The 15,877-nt window shown below is 41.5% G+C and overlaps 1 non-coding gene across 1 annotated transcript; it reads left to right on the top strand.

The window, feature by feature from the left end:
- Positions 1-7,622: 7,622 nt before the first annotated feature.
- LOC130971259 (small nucleolar RNA R71) lies at positions 7,623-7,726 on the top strand. Its single transcript, XR_009082487.1, has one exon. It is a non-coding gene; the product is annotated as a small nucleolar RNA R71 (small nucleolar RNA).
- Positions 7,727-15,877: the final 8,151 nt, after the last annotated feature.

Genomic DNA, 15,877 nt, shown 5'->3' with positions numbered 1-15,877 from the left:
ATTATCACACATCAAGGGAATATTTTCAGCATTTAATTTGTAATCAGCAAGCTGTATTTTTAACCATAAAAGCTGAGAACAACAAGAAGAAGCAGCTATATACTCAGCCTCTGCAGTGGATAAGGCCACTGTTGGTTGCTTCTTACTTGACCAAACATTTAAGGACTTTCCAAGAAAACAACATAGACCTGAAGTGCTCCTTCTATCAACTCTATCACCAGCAAAATCTGCATCACAATAACCAACTGCAGAAAAATCATCAATCTTAGGATACCAAAGACCAAAATTGGATGTGCCATGAACATATCTAATGATCCTTTTAACTGCTGAAAGATGTGACTCTTTAGGTTTGGACTGAAACCTTGAACACAATCCAACACTTTGCACAATGTCGGGTCTAGAGGATGTTAAGTACATAAGAGATCCAATCATTCCTCTATACTTAGTCTCATCTACATCTTTCGCAGTTTCTCCCTTATCTAATTTAGAATTAGGGTGCATGGAAGTTTCCATGGGTTTGGCATTTTTCATACCAAATTTCTTAACTAATTACTTGGCATACTTCTCTTGATGAATGAAAATACCATTTTCAGTTTGTTTAATTTGCAGCCCAAGAAAAAAATTAAGTTCACCCATCATACTCATATCAAATTCACTTGTCATGAGTTTTCCAAATTCAGAATAAAGTGATTCATTTGCTGATCCAAAAATAATGTCATCAACATATATTTGGACTAGAATAAAAGAATCATTAGAATTCTTGATGAATAGAGTTGTGTCTGTGGTGCCTCTTTGAAAATCATTTTTCAAAAGAAAAGAGCTAAGTCTCTCATACCAAACTCTAGGAGCTTGTCTTAAACCATAGAGAGCTTTAGATAATTTGAAAACATGATTAGAGTGCTCTTTATTTTCAAAACCAGGTGGCTGCTCCACATACACTTCTCTATCTATCACACCATTCAAAAATGCACATTTCACATCCATTTGATATAATTTAAAACCACAAAATGTAGCATAGGCTAAGAGAAGTCTTATGGCTTCCATTCGGGCAACAGGGGCAAATGATTCATCAAAGTCAATTCCTTCTTCTTGGTCATATCCTTGTGCCACAAGCCTTGCCTTGTTTCTTGCAATGCTGCCATCTTCTCCTAACTTGTTCCGAAATATCCACTTGGTGCCGGTCACTTTCTTTCTACTTGGCCTTGGAACCAAAGTCCATACTTGGTTTTTCTCAAACTCAAAAAGCTCTTCCTCCATTGCTTTAACCCAAGAAGGGTCACTAAGGGCTTCCTTGACATTTTGAGGCTCTATTTGTGAGAGGAGGGCAATGTTTGATTCTTCATTTGCCTTTCTAGTGGATGAACGAGTTCTAACCCCTTGAGAGATGTCTGATGCGCGAAATTGTGATCACTACACAACTTCACACAACTAACCAGCAAGTGCACTGGGTCATCCAAGTAATACCTTACGCGAGTAAGGGTCGATCCCACGGAGATTGTTGGTATGAAGCAAGCTATGGTCACCTTGTAAATCTCAGTCAGGCAGACTCAAATGGGTATAGTGGTATACGAATAAAGCATAAAGATAAAGATAGAGGCACTTATGTAATTCATTGGTAGGAACTTCAGATAAGCGTATGAAGATGCCTTCCCTTCTGTCTCTCTGCTTTCCTACTGTCTTCATCCAATCCTTCTTACTCCTTTCCATGGCAAGCTTATGTAGGGTTTCACCGTTGTCAGTGGCTACCTCCCATCCTCTCAGTGAAAATGTTCCTATGCTCTGTCACAGCATATGGCTAATCAGCTGTCGGTTCTCGATCAGGCCGGAATAGAATCCAGCGATTCTTTTGCGTCTGTCACTAACGCCCCGCCTGCTAGGAGTTTGAAGCACGTCACAGTCATTCAATCATTGAATCCTACTCAGAATACCACAGACAAGGTTTAGACCTTCCGGATTCTCTTGAATGCCGCCATCAGTTCTCGCCTATACCACGAAGACTCTGATCTCACGGAATGGCTGGCTCGTTTGTCAGGCGAGCACTCGGTTGTCAGGCGATCAACCATGCATCGTGTATCAGGAATCCAAGAGATATTCACTAGAGCCTTGGTTGCTTGTAGAACAAAAGTGGTTGTCAGTCACCTTGTTCATAAGTGAGAATGATGATGAGTGTCACGGATCATCACATTCATCAAGTTGAAGAACAAGTGATATCTTGGACAAAGAACAAGCGGAATTGAATAGAAGAACAATAGTAATCGCATTAATACTCGGGGTACAGCAGAGCTCCACACCTTAATCTATGGTGTGTAGAAACTCCACCGTTGAAAATACATAAGAACAAGGTCTAGGCATGGCCGAATGGCCAGCCTCCCAAAGTGAGTTCAATCATAAAACATGATCAAAAAGCCCTCAGATACAATAGCAAAAGGTCCTATTTATAGAAAACTAGTAGCCTAGGGTGTACAGAGATGAGTAAATGACATAAAAATCCACTTCCGGGCCCACTTGGTGTGTGCTTGGGCTGAGCAATGAAGCAATTTCGTGTAGAGACCCTTCTTGGAGTTAAACGCCAGCTTTTATGCCAGTTTGGGCGTTTAACTCCCATTTTGGTGCCAGTTCCGGCGTTTAACGCTGGAATTTCTGAGGGTGACTTTGAACGCCGGTTTGGGCCATCAAATCTTGGGCAAAGTATGGACTATCATATATTGCTGGAAAGGTCTACTTTCTAACGCCGTTGAGAGCGCGCCAATTGGGCTTCTGTAGCTCCAGAAAATCCACTTCGAGTGCAGGGAGGTCAGAATCCAACAGCATCTGCAGTCCTTTTCAGTCTCTGAATCAGATTTTTGCTCAGGTCCCTCAATTTCAGCCAGAAAATACCTGAAATCACAGAAAAACACACAAACTCATAGTAAAGTCCAGAAAAGTGAATTTTAACTAAAAACTAATAAAAATATACTAAAAACTAACTAGATCATACTAAAAACACACTAAAAACAATGCCAAAAAGGGTACAAATTATCCGCTCATCACAACACCAAACTTAAATTGTTGCTTGTCCCCAAGCAACTGAAGATCAAATAAGATAAAAAGAAGAGAATATGCAATGAATTCCAAAAACATCTATGAAGATCAGTATTAATTAGATGAGCGGGGCTTTTAGCTTTTTGCCTCTGAACAGTTTTGGCATCTCACTCTATCCTTTGCAACTCAGAATGATTGGCTTCTTTAGGAACTCAGAATCCAGATAGTGTTATTGATTCTCCTAGTTAAGTATGATGATTCTTGAACACAGCTACTTTATGAGTCTTGGCCGTGGCCCAAAGCACTCTGTCTTCCAGTATTACCACCGGATACATACATGCCACAGACACATAATTGGGTGAACCTTTTCAGATTGTGACTTAGCTTTGCTAGAGTCCCCAATTAGAGGTGTCCAGGGTTCTTAAGCACACTTTTTTTGCCTTGGATCACAACTTTATTCTTTCTTTTTCTTTCTTTTTCTCTTTCTCTTCTTTTTTTTTTTGTGTTCACTGCTTTTTCTTGCTTCAAGAATCATTTTTATGATTTTTCAGATCCTCAGTAACATGTCTCCTTTTTCATCATTCTTTCAAGAGCCAACATTCATGAACCACAAATTCAAAAGACATATGCACTGTTTAAGCATACATTCAGAAGACAAAAGTAATGCCACCACATCAAAATAATTAAACTGCTATAAAATTCAAAATTCATGCAATTCTTTTTTTCTTTTTCAATTAAGAACATTTTTTATTTAAGAAAGGTGATGGATTCATAGGAAATTCATAACTTTAAGGCATAGACACTAAGACACTAATGATCACAAGATACAAACATAGGTAACATAAAGCATAATTTTCGAAAAACAGAAGAATAAAGAACAAAGAGATTAAAGAACGGGTCCACCTTAGTGATGGCGGCTCTTTCTTCCTCTTGAAGATCCTATGGAGTGCTTGAGCTCCTCAATGTCTCTTCCTTGTCTTTGTTGCTCCTCTCTCATGATCCTTTGATCTTCTCTAATTTCATGGAGGATGATGGAGTGTTCTTGATGCTCCACCCTTAGTTGTCCCATGTTGGAACTCAATTCTCCTAGGGAGGTGTTCAGTTGCTCCCAATAGTTTTGTGGAGGAAAGTGCATCCCTTGGGGCATCTCAGGGATCTCATGATGAGTGGGGTCTCTTGTGTGCTCCATCCTTTTCTTAGTGATGGGCTTCTCCTCATCAATGGGGATGTCTCCCTCTATGTCAACTCCAACTGAATAACAGAGGTGACAAATGAGATGAGGAAAGGCTAACCTTGCTAAGGTAGAGGACTTGTCCGCCACCTTATAGAGTTCTTGGGCTATAACCTCATGAACTTCCACTTCTTCTCCAATCATGATGCTATGAATCATGATGGCCCGGTCTAGAGTAACTTCGGACCGGTTGCTAGTGGGAATGACTGAGCGTTGGATAAACTCCAACCATCCTCTAGCCACGGGTTTGAGGTCATGCCTTCTCAATTGAACCGGCTTCCCTCTTGAATCTCTCTTCCATTGGGCGCCCTCTTCACATATGACTGTGAGGACTTGGTCCAACCTTTGAACAAAGTTGACCCTTCTAGTGTAAGGATGTTCATCTCCTTGCATCATAGGCAAGTTGAATGCCAACCTTACATTTTCCGGACTAAAATCCAAGTATTTCCCCCGAACCATAGTAAGATAATTTTTTTGGATCCGGGTTCACACTTTGATCATGGTTCTTGGTGACCCATGCATTGGCATAGAACTCTTGAACCATTAAGATTCCGACTTGTTGAATGGGGTTGGTAAGAACTTCCCAACCTCTTCTTTGGATCTCATGTCGGATCTCCGGATATTCACCCTTTTTGAGTGAAAAAGGGACCTCGGGGATCACCTTCTTCAAGGCCACAACTTCATAGAAGTGGTCTTGATGCACCCTTGAGATGAATCTCTCCATCTCCCATGACTCGGAGGTAGAAGCTTTTGCCTTCCCTTTCCTCTTTCTAGAAGTTTCTCCGGCCTTGGATGCCATAAATGGTTATGGAAAAACGAAAAAGCAACGCTTTTACCACACCAAACTTAAAAGGTTTGCTCGTCCTCGAGCAAAAGAGGAAAGAAGAGAGTAGAAGAAGAAGAAATGAGGAAGAAGGAAATGGCTTTTGTGTCGGCCAAAGAGGGGGAGAAGTGGTGTTTAGGTTGTGTGAAAATGAAGGGGTGAAGAAGGGTATATATAGGAGAGGGGGTGGGTAAGGTTCGGTCAAGTGAGGGTGGGTTTGGTTGGGAAAGTGGTTTGAATTTGAATGGTGAGGTAGGTGGGGTTTATGAAGGATGGATGTGAGTGGTGAAGAGAAAGAAGGGATTTGATAGGTGAAGGATTTTTGGGGAAGAGGTATTGAGGTGATTGGTGAATGGGTGAAGAAGAGAGAGAGTGGTGGGGTTGGTGGGGATCCTGTGGGGTCCACAGATCCTGTGGTGTCAAGGAAAAGTCATCCCTGCACCAAATGGCATTCAAAATCACGTTTTGAGCCATTTCTGGCGTTAAACGCCGGGCTGGTGCCCATTCCTGGCGTTTAACGCCAGGTTCTTGCCCTTTTCTGGCGTTTAACGCCAGTCTGGTGCCCCTTTCTGGCGTTAAATGCCCAGAATGGTGCCAGACTGGGCGTTAAACGCCCAACTGCTAGCCTCACTGGCGTTTAAACGCCAGTGGATTCTTCCTCCAGGGTGTGCTGTTTTTCTTCCTGTTTTTCATTCTGTTTTTGCTTTTTCAATTGATTTTGTGACTTCTCATGATCATCAACCTACAAAAAAACATAAAATAACAAAAGAAAATAGATAAACTATAACATTGGGTTGCCTCCCAACAAGCGCTTCTTTAATGTCATTAGCTTGACAGAGGACTCTCATGGAGCCTCACATTTTCTCAGAGCAATGTTGGAACCTCCCAACACCAAACTTAGAGTTTGAATGTGGGGGTTCAACACCAAACTTAGAGTTTGGTTGTGGCCTCCCAACACCAAACTTAGAGTTTGACTGTGGGGGCTCTGTTTGACTCTGATTTGAGAGAAGCTCTTCATGCTTCCTCTCCATGGTGACAGAGGGATATCCTTGAGCCTTAAACACAAAGGATTCTTCATTCACTTGAATGATCAGTTCGCCTCTATCAACATCAATCACAGCCTTTGCTGTGGCTAGGAAGGGTCTGCCAAGGATGATGGTTTCGTCCATGCACTTCCCAGTCTCTAGGACTATGAAATCAGCAGGGATGTAATGGTCTTCAATCTTCACCAAAACATCCTCTACAAGTCCATGAGCTTGTTTTCTTGAGTTGTCTGCCATCTCTAATGAGATTCTTGCAGCTTGCACCTCAAAGATCCCTAGCTTCTCCATTACAGAGAGAGGCATGAGGTTTACACTTGACCCTAAGTCACACAGAGCCTTCTTGAAGGTCATGGTGCCTATGGTACAAGGTATTGAAAACTTCCCAGGATCTTGTCTCTTTTGAGGTAGTTTCTGCCTAGACAAGTCACCCAGTTCTTTGGTGAGCAAAGGAGGTTCATTCTCCCAAGTCTCATTTCCAAATAACTTGTCATTTAGCTTCATGATTGCTCCAAGGTATTTAGCAACTTGCTCTTCAGTGACATACTCATCCTCTTCAGAGGAAGAATACTCATCAGAGCTCATGAAAGGCAGAAGTAAGTCCATTGGAATCTCTATGGTCTCATTTTGAGCCTCAGATTCCCATGGTTCCTCATTAGGGAACTCATTGGAGGTCAGTGCACGCCCACTGAGGTCTTCTTCAGTGGCGTTCACTTCCTCTCCTTCCTCTCCAAATTCGGCCATGTTGATGGCCTTGCACTCTCCTTTTGGATTTTCTTCTGTGTTGCTTGGGAGAGTACTAGGAGGGAGTTCAGTAACTTTCTTGCTTAGTTGTCCCACTTGTGCCTCCAAATTCCTAATGGAGGATCTTGTTTCAGTCATGAAACTTTGAGTGGTTTTGATCAGATCAGAGACCATGGTTGCTAAGTCAGAGGGGTTCTGCTTAGAATTCTCTGTCTGTTGCTGAGAAGATGATGGAAAAGGCTTGCCATTGCTAAACCTATTTCTTCCACCATTATTGTTATTGAAACCTTGTTGAGGTCTCTCTTGATTCTTCCATGAGAAATTTGGGTGATTTCTCCATGAAGAATTATAGGTGTTTCCAAAGGGTTCTCCTAGGTAATTCACCTCTTCCATTGAAGGGTTCTCAGGATCATAGGCTTCTTCTTCAGATGAAGCATCCTTAGTACTGCTTGGTGCATTTTGCATTCCAGACAGACTTTGAGAAATCAAATTGACTTGTTGAGTCAATATTTTATTCTGAGCCAGAATGGCATTCAGAGCATCAATCTCAAGAACTCCTTTCTTCTGATTAGTCCCATTGTTCACAGGATTCCTTTCAGAAGTGTACATGAATTGGTTATTTGCAACCATTTCAATTAGCTCTTGAGCTTCTGTAGGCGTCTTCTTCAAATGAAGAGATCCTCCAGCAGAGCTATCCAAAGACATCTTGGATAGTTCAGAGAGACCATCATAGAAAATACCTATGATGCTCCATTCAGAAAGCATGTCAGATGGACATTTTCTGATCAATTGTTTGTATCTTTCCCAAGCTTCATAGAGGGATTCTCCATCCTTCTGTCTGAAGGTTTGGACTTCCACTCTAAGCTTACTCAATTTTTGAGGTGGAAAAAACTTTGCCAAGAAGGCATTGACTAGCTTTTCCCATGAGTCCAGGCTTTCTTTAGGTTGTGAGTCCAACCATGTCCTAGCTCAATCTCTTACAGCAAAAGGGAATAGCATAAGTCTGTAGACCTCAGGGTCAACCCCATTAGTCTTGACAGTGTCACAGATTTGCAAGAATTCAGCCAAAAACTGATGAGGATCTTCCAATGGAAGTCCATGGAACTTGCAATTCTGTTGCATTAGAGAAACTAATTGAGGCTTAAGCTCAAAGTTGTTTGCTCCAATGGCAGGGATAGAGATGCTTCTCCCATAGAAGTCGGGAGTAGGTGCAGTAAAGTCACCCAGCACCTTCCTTGCATTGTTTGTATTGTTGTTGTTTTCGGCTGCCATGTCTTCTTCTTTGAAGATTTCTGTTAGGTCCTCTACAGAAAGTTGTGCCTTAGCTTCTCTTAGCTTTCGCTTCAAGGTCCTTTCAGGTTCAGGGTCAGCTTCAACAAGAATGCCTTTGTCTCTGCTCCTGCTCATATGAAAGGGAAGAGAACAAGAAAATGTGGAATCCTCTATGTCACAGTATAGAGATTCCTTGAGGTGTCAGAAGAACAGAAAAATAGAAGAAAGAGGTAGAAGAATTCGAACTTAATCAGATAGAGTTCGAATTGTGCATTGAGAAGGAGTGGTACTCCATAAATAGAAGGATGTGGGAAGAGGGAAAGAGGATTTTCGAAAATTAAGTTAAAGAATTTGAAAACATTTTGAAGAACACTAATTAATTTTCGAAAATAAGAGTGGGAAAGAAATCAAGTGATTTTTGAAAAAGATTTTGAAATTAGAAGTCAAAAAGATTTGATTGAAAGCTATTTTGAAAAAGATGAGGTTAAGAAGATATGATTGATTTTAAAAATATGTGATTGAGAAAATATGATTTGAAAACAATTTTAAAAAAAAGATTTGAAAAAAAATTAATGACTTGCCTAACAAGAAAAGATATGATTCAAACATTAAACCTTTCTCAACAGAAAAGGCAACATACTTGAAATGTTCAATCAAATCATTAATTGTTAGCAAGTATCTTTGAAAAAGGAAAGAAATTGATTTTGAAAACATTTGATTGAAAAGATATGCTTTGAAAAAGATTTAATTTTGAAAAACTTTGAAAACTTGAAAAAAAATTGATTTGAAAACAAAATCCTCCCCCTTGTGCCATCCTGGCGTTAAACGCCCAGAATGGTATCCATTCTGGCGTTTAACGCCCAAAATGCTACCTTTTTGGGCGTTAAACGCCCAACCAGGTACCCTGGCTGGCGTTTAAACGCCAGTCTGTCCTTCTTCACTGGGCGTTTTGAACGCCCAGCTTTTTCTGTGTAATTCCTCTGCTGCATGTTCTGAATCTTCAGTTCCCTGTACTATTGACTTGAAAATAGAACCAAGATCAAATAAACAATGCATGCAAGACACCAAACTTAAAATTAGACACTAGACTCAAACAAGAAACATAAAATATTTTTGGTTTTTATGATTTTTAAAATTTTTTTGTGCTTTTTTTCGAAAATTATATGGAAATAGAAAATAAAAGTTTCAGAATTCTTAATTTGGATTCCAGGAATCATTGCAATGCTAGTCTAAGACTCCGGTCCAGGAATTAGACATGGCTTCACAGCCAGCCAAGCTTTCAAAGAAAGCTTCGGTCCAAAACACTAGACATGGCCAATGGCCAGCCAAGCCTTAGCAGATCATTGCTCCAATAGCAAGATTGATAGAAATCAACAAGCTCTTGTGATGATTAGTTGAAACCTCGGTCCAATAAGATTAGACATGGCTTTTCAGCCAGCCAGACTTCAGCAGATCATCATGAAATACTAGAATTCATTCTTAAGCTCTGAGAACCGTCAGTTGTGAACCGTCAGTTGTCCATACACAAAACAATTTGATGCACACAACTAACCAGCAAGTGCACTGGGTCGTCCAAGTAATACCTTACGCGAGTAAGGGTCGATCCCACGGAGATTGTTGGTATGAAGCAAGCTATGGTCACCTTGTAAATCTCAGTCAGGCAGACTCAAATGGGTATAGTGGTATACAAATAAAGCATAAAGATAAAGATAGAGGCACTTATGTAATTCATTGGTAGGAACTTCAGATAAGCGTATGAAGATGCCTTCCCTTCCGTCTCTCTGCTTTCCTACTGTCTTCATCCAATCCTTCTTACTCCTTTCCATGGCAAGCTTATGTAGGGTTTCACCGTTGTCAGTGGCTACCTCCCATCCTCTCAGTGAAAATGTTCCTATGCTCTGTCACAGCATATGGCTAATCAGCTGTCGGTTCTCGGTCAGGCCGGAATAGAATCCAGCGATTCTTTTGCGTCTGTCACTAACGCCCCGCCTGCTAGGAGTTTGAAGCACGTCACAGTCATTCAATCATTGAATCCTACTCAGAATACCACAGACAAGGTTTAGACCTTCCGGATTCTCTTGAATGCCGCCATCAGTTCTCGCCTATACCACGAAGACTCTGATCTCACGGAATGGCTGGCTCGTTTGTCAGGCGAGCACTCGGTTGTCAGGCGATCAACCATGCATCGTGTATCAGGAATCCAAGAGATATTCATTAGAGCCTTGGTTGCTTGTAGAACAAAAGTGGTTGTCAGTCACCTTGTTCATAAGTGAGAATGATGATGAGTGTCACGGATCATCACATTCATCAAGTTGAAGAACAAGTGATATCTTGGACAAAGAACAAGCGGAATTGAATAGAAGAACAATAGTAATCGCATTAATACTCGAGGTACAGCAGAGCTCCACACCTTAATCTTTGGTGTGTAGAGACTCCACCGTTGAAAATACATAAGAACAAGGTCTAGGCATGGCCGAATGGCCAGCCTCCCAAAGTGAGTTCAATCATAAAACATGATCAAAAAGCCCTCAGATACAATAGCAAAAGGTCCTATTTATAGAAAACTAGTAGCCTAGGGTGTACAGAGATGAGTAAATGACATAAAAATCCACTTCCGGGCCCACTTGGTGTGTGCTTGGGCTGAGCAATGAAGCAATTTCGTGTAGAGACCCTTCTTGGAGTTAAACGCCAGCTTTTATGCCAGTTTAGGCGTTTAACTCCCATTTTGGTGCCAGTTCCGGCGTTTAACGCTGGAATTTCTGAGGGTGACTTTGAACGCCGGTTTGGGCCATCAAATCTTGGGCAAAGTATGGACTATCATATATTGCTGGAAAGCCCAGGATGTATACTTTCCAACGCCGTTGAGAGCGCGCCAATTGGGCTTCTGTAGCTCCAGAAAATCCACTTCGAGTGCAGGGAGGTCAGAATCCAACAGCATCTGCAGTCCTTTTCAGTCTCTGAATCAGATTTTTGCTCAGGTCCCTCAATTTCAGCCAGAAAATACCTGAAATCACAGAAAAACACACAAACTCATAGTAAAGTCCAGAAAAGTGAATTTTAACTAAAAACTAATAAAAATATACTAAAAACTAACTAGATCATACTAAAAACACACTAAAAACAATGCCAAAAAGGGTACAAATTATCCGCTCATCACAACACCAAACTTAAATTGTTGCTTGTCCCCAAGCAACTGAAGATCAAATAAGATAAAAAGAAGAGAATATGCAATGAATTCCAAAAACATCTATGAAGATCAGTATTAATTAGATGAGCGGGGCTTTTAGCTTTTTGCCTCTTAACAGTTTTGGCATCTCACTCTATCCTTTGCAACTCAGAATGATTGGCTTCTTTAGGAACTCAGAATCCAGATAGTGTTATTGATTCTCCTAGTTAAGTATGATGATTCTTGAACACAGCTACTTTATGAGTCTTGGCCGTGGCCCAAAGCACTCTGTCTTCCAGTATTACCACCGGATACATACATGCCACAGACACATAATTGGGTGAACCTTTTCAGATTGTGACTTAGCTTTGCTAGAGTCCCCAATTAGAGGTGTCCAGGGTTCTTAAGCACACTCTTTTTGCCTTGGATCACAACTTTATTCTTTCTTTTTCTTTCTTTTTCTCTTTCTCTTCTTTTTTTTTTGTGTTCACTGCTTTTTCTTGCTTCAAGAATCATTTTTATGATTTTTCAGATCCTCAGTAACATGTCTCCTTTTTCATCATTCTTTCAAGAGCCAACATTCATGAACCACAAATTCAAAAGACATATGCACTGTTTAAGCATACATTCAGAAGACAAAAGTAATGCCACCACATCAAAATAATTAAACTGCTATAAAATTCAAAATTCATGCAATTCTTTTTTCTTTTCAATTAAGAACATTTTTTATTTAAGAAAGGTGATGGATTCATAGGAAATTCATAACTTTAAGGCATAGACACTAAGACACTAATGATCACAAGATACAAACATAGGTAACACAAAGCATAATTTTCGAAAAACAGAAGAATAAAGAACAAGGAGATTAAAGAACGGGTCCACCTTAGTGATGGCGGCTCTTTCTTCCTCTTGAAGATCCTATGGAGTGCTTGAGCTCCTCAATGTCTCTTCCTTGTCTTTGTTGCTCCTCTCTCATGATCCTTTGATCTTCTCTAATTTCATGGAGGATGATGGAGTGTTCTTGATGCTCCACCCTTAGTTGTCCCATGTTGGAACTCAATTCTCCTAGGGAGGTGTTCAGTTGCTCCCAATAGTTTTGTGGAGGAAAGTGCATCCCTTGGGGCATCTCAGGGATCTCATGATGAGTGGGGTCTCTTGTGTGCTCCATCCTTTTCTTAGTGATGGGCTTCTCCTCATCAATGGGGATGTCTCCCTCTATGTCAACTCCAACTGAATAACAGAGGTGACAAATGAGATGAGGAAAGGCTAACCTTGCTAAGGTAGAGGACTTGTCCGCCACCTTATAGAGTTCTTGGGCTATAACCTCATGAACTTCCACTTCTTCTCCAATCATGATGCTATGAATCATGATGGCCCGGTCTAGAGTAACTTCGGACCGGTTGCTAGTGGGAATGACTGAGCGTTGGATAAACTCCAACCATCCTCTAGCCACGGGTTTGAGGTCATGCCTTCTCAATTGAACCGGCTTCCCTCTTGAATCTCTCTTCCATTGGGCGCCCTCTTCACATATGACTGTGAGGACTTGGTCCAACCTTTGATCAAAGTTGACCCTTCTAGTGTAAGGATGTTCATCTCCTTGCATCATAGGCAAGTTGAATGCCAACCTTACATTTTCCGGACTAAAATCCAAGTATTTCCCCCGAACCATAGTAAGATAATTTTTTTGGATCCGGGTTCACACTTTGATCATGGTTCTTGGTGACCCATGCATTGGCATAGAACTCTTGAACCATTAAGATTCCGACTTGTTGAATGGGGTTGGTAAGAACTTCCCAACCTCTTCTTCGGATCTCATGTCGGATCTCCGGATATTCACCCTTTTTGAGTGAAAAAGGGACCTCGGGGATCACCTTCTTCAAGGCCACAACTTCATAGAATTGGTCTTGATGCACCCTTGAGATGAATCTCTCCATCTCCCATGACTCGGAGGTAGAAGCTTTTGCCTTCCCTTTCCTCTTTCTAGAAGTTTCTCCGGCCTTGGATGCCATAAATGGTTATGGAAAAACGAAAAAGCAACGCTTTTACCATACCAAACTTAAAAGGTTTGCTCGTCCTCGAGCAAAAGAGGAAAGAAGAGAGTAGAAGAAGAAGAAATGAGGAAGAAGGAAATGGCTTTTGTGTCGGCCAAAGAGGGGGAGAAGTGGTGTTTAGGTTGTGTGAAAATGAAGGGGTGAAGAAGGGTATATATAGGAGAGGGGGTGGGTAAGGTTCGGTCAAGTGAGGGTGGGTTTGGTTGGGAAAGTGGTTTGAATTTGAATGGTGAGGTAGGTGGGGTTTATGAAGGATGGATGTGAGTGGTGAAGAGAAAGAAGGGATTTGATAGGTGAAGGGTTTTTGGGGAAGAGGTATTGAGGTGATTGGTGAATGGGTGAAGAAGAGAGAGAGTGGTGGGGTTGGTGGGGATCCTGTGGGGTCCACAGATCCTGTGGTGTCAAGGAAAAGTCATCCCTGCACCAAATGGCATTCAAAATCACGTTTTGAGCCATTTCTGGCGTTAAACGCCGGGCTGGTGCCCATTCCTGACGTTTAACGCCAGGTTCTTGCCCTTTTCTGGCATTTAACGCCAGTCTGGTGCCCCTTTCTGGCGTTAAACGCCCAGAATGGTGCCAGACTGGGCGTTAAACGCCCAACTGCTAGCCTCACTGGCGTTTAAACGCCAGTGGATTCTTCCTCCAGGGTGTGCTGTTTTTCTTCCTGTTTTTCATTCTGTTTTTGCTTTTTCAATTGATTTTGTGACTTCTCATGATCATCAACCTACAAAAAAACATAAAATAACAAAAGAAAATAGATAAACTATAACATTGGGTTGCCTCCCAACAAGCGCTTCTTTAATGTCATTAGCTTGACAGAGGACTCTCATGGAGCCTCACATTTTCTCAGAGCAATGTTGGAACCTCCCAACACCAAACTTAGAGTTTGAATGTGGGGGTTCAACACCAAACTTAGAGTTTGGTTGTGGCCTCCCAACACCAAACTTAGAGTTTGACTGTGGGGGCTCTGTTTGACTCTGATTTGAGAGAAGCTCTTCATGCTTCCTCTCCATGGTGACAGAGGGATATCCTTGAGCCTTAAACACAAAGGATTCTTCATTCACTTGAATGATCAGTTCGCCTCTATCAACATCAATCACAGCCTTTGCTGTGGCTAGGAAGGGTCTGCCAAGGATGATGGTTTCGTCCATGCACTTCCCAGTCTCTAGGACTATGAAATCAGCAGGGATGTAATGGTCTTCAATCTTCACCAAAACATCCTCTACAAGTCCATGAGCTTGTTTTCTTGAGTTGTCTGCCATCTCTAATGAGATTCTTGCAGCTTGCACCTCAAAGATCCCTAGCTTCTCCATTACAGAGAGAGGCATGAGGTTTACACTTGACCCTAAGTCACACAGAGCCTTCTTGAAGGTCATGGTGCCTATGGTACAAGGTATTGAAAACTTCCCAGGATCTTGTCTCTTTTGAGGTAGTTTCTGCCTAGACAAGTCACCCAGTTCTTTGGTGAGCAAAGGAGGTTCATTCTCCCAAGTCTCATTTCCAAATAACTTGTCATTTAGCTTCATGATTGCTCCAAGGTATTTAGCAACTTACTCTTCAGTGACATACTCATCCTCTTCAGAGGAAGAATACTCATCAGAGCTCATGAAAGGCAGAAGTAAGTCCATTGGAATCTCTATGGTCTCATTTTGAGCCTCAGATTCCCATGGTTCCTCATTAGGGAACTCATTGGAGGTCAGTGCACGCCCACTGAGGTCTTCTTCAGTGGCGTTCACTTCCTCTCCTTCCTCTCCAAATTCGGCCATGTTGATGGCCTTGCACTCTCCTTTTGGATTTTCTTCTGTGTTGCTTGGGAGAGTACTAGGAGGGAGTTCAGTAACTTTCTTGCTTAGTTGTCCCACTTGTGCCTCCAAATTCCTAATGGAGGATCTTGTTTCAGTCATGAAACTTTGAGTGGTTTTGATCAGATCAGAGACCATGGTTGCTAAGTCAGAGGGGTTCTGCTTAGAATTCTCTGTCTGTTGCTGAGAAGATGATGGAAAAGGCTTGCCATTGCTAAACCTATTTCTTCCACCATTATTGTTATTGAAACCTTGTTGAGGTCTCTCTTGATTCTTCCATGAGAAATTTGGGTGATTTCTCCATGAAGAATTATAGGTGTTTCCAAAGGGTTCTCCTAGGTAATTCACCTCTTCCATTGAAGGGTTCTCAGGATCATAGGCTTCTTCTTCAGATGAAGCATCCTTAGTACTGCTTGGTGCATTTTGCATTCCAGACAGACTTTGAGAAATCAAATTGACTTGTTGAGTCAATATTTTATTCTGAGCCAGAATGGCATTCAGAGCATCAATCTCAAGAACTCCTTTCTTCTGATTAGTCCCATTGTTCACAGGATTCCTTTCAGAAGTGTACATGAATTGGTTATTTGCAACCATTTTAATTAGCTCTTGAGCTTCTGTAGGCGTCTTCTTCAAATGAAGAGATCCTCCAGCAGAGCTATCCAAAGACATCTTGGATAGTTCAGAGAGACCATCATAGAAAATACCTATGATGCTCCATTCAGAAAGC

Source organism: Arachis stenosperma, chromosome 3, assembly GCF_014773155.1.
Source record: "Arachis stenosperma cultivar V10309 chromosome 3, arast.V10309.gnm1.PFL2, whole genome shotgun sequence".
Classification (NCBI taxonomy): Eukaryota; Viridiplantae; Streptophyta; class Magnoliopsida; order Fabales; family Fabaceae; genus Arachis; species Arachis stenosperma.
This window is presented reverse-complemented; position numbering and strand designations above follow the sequence as displayed.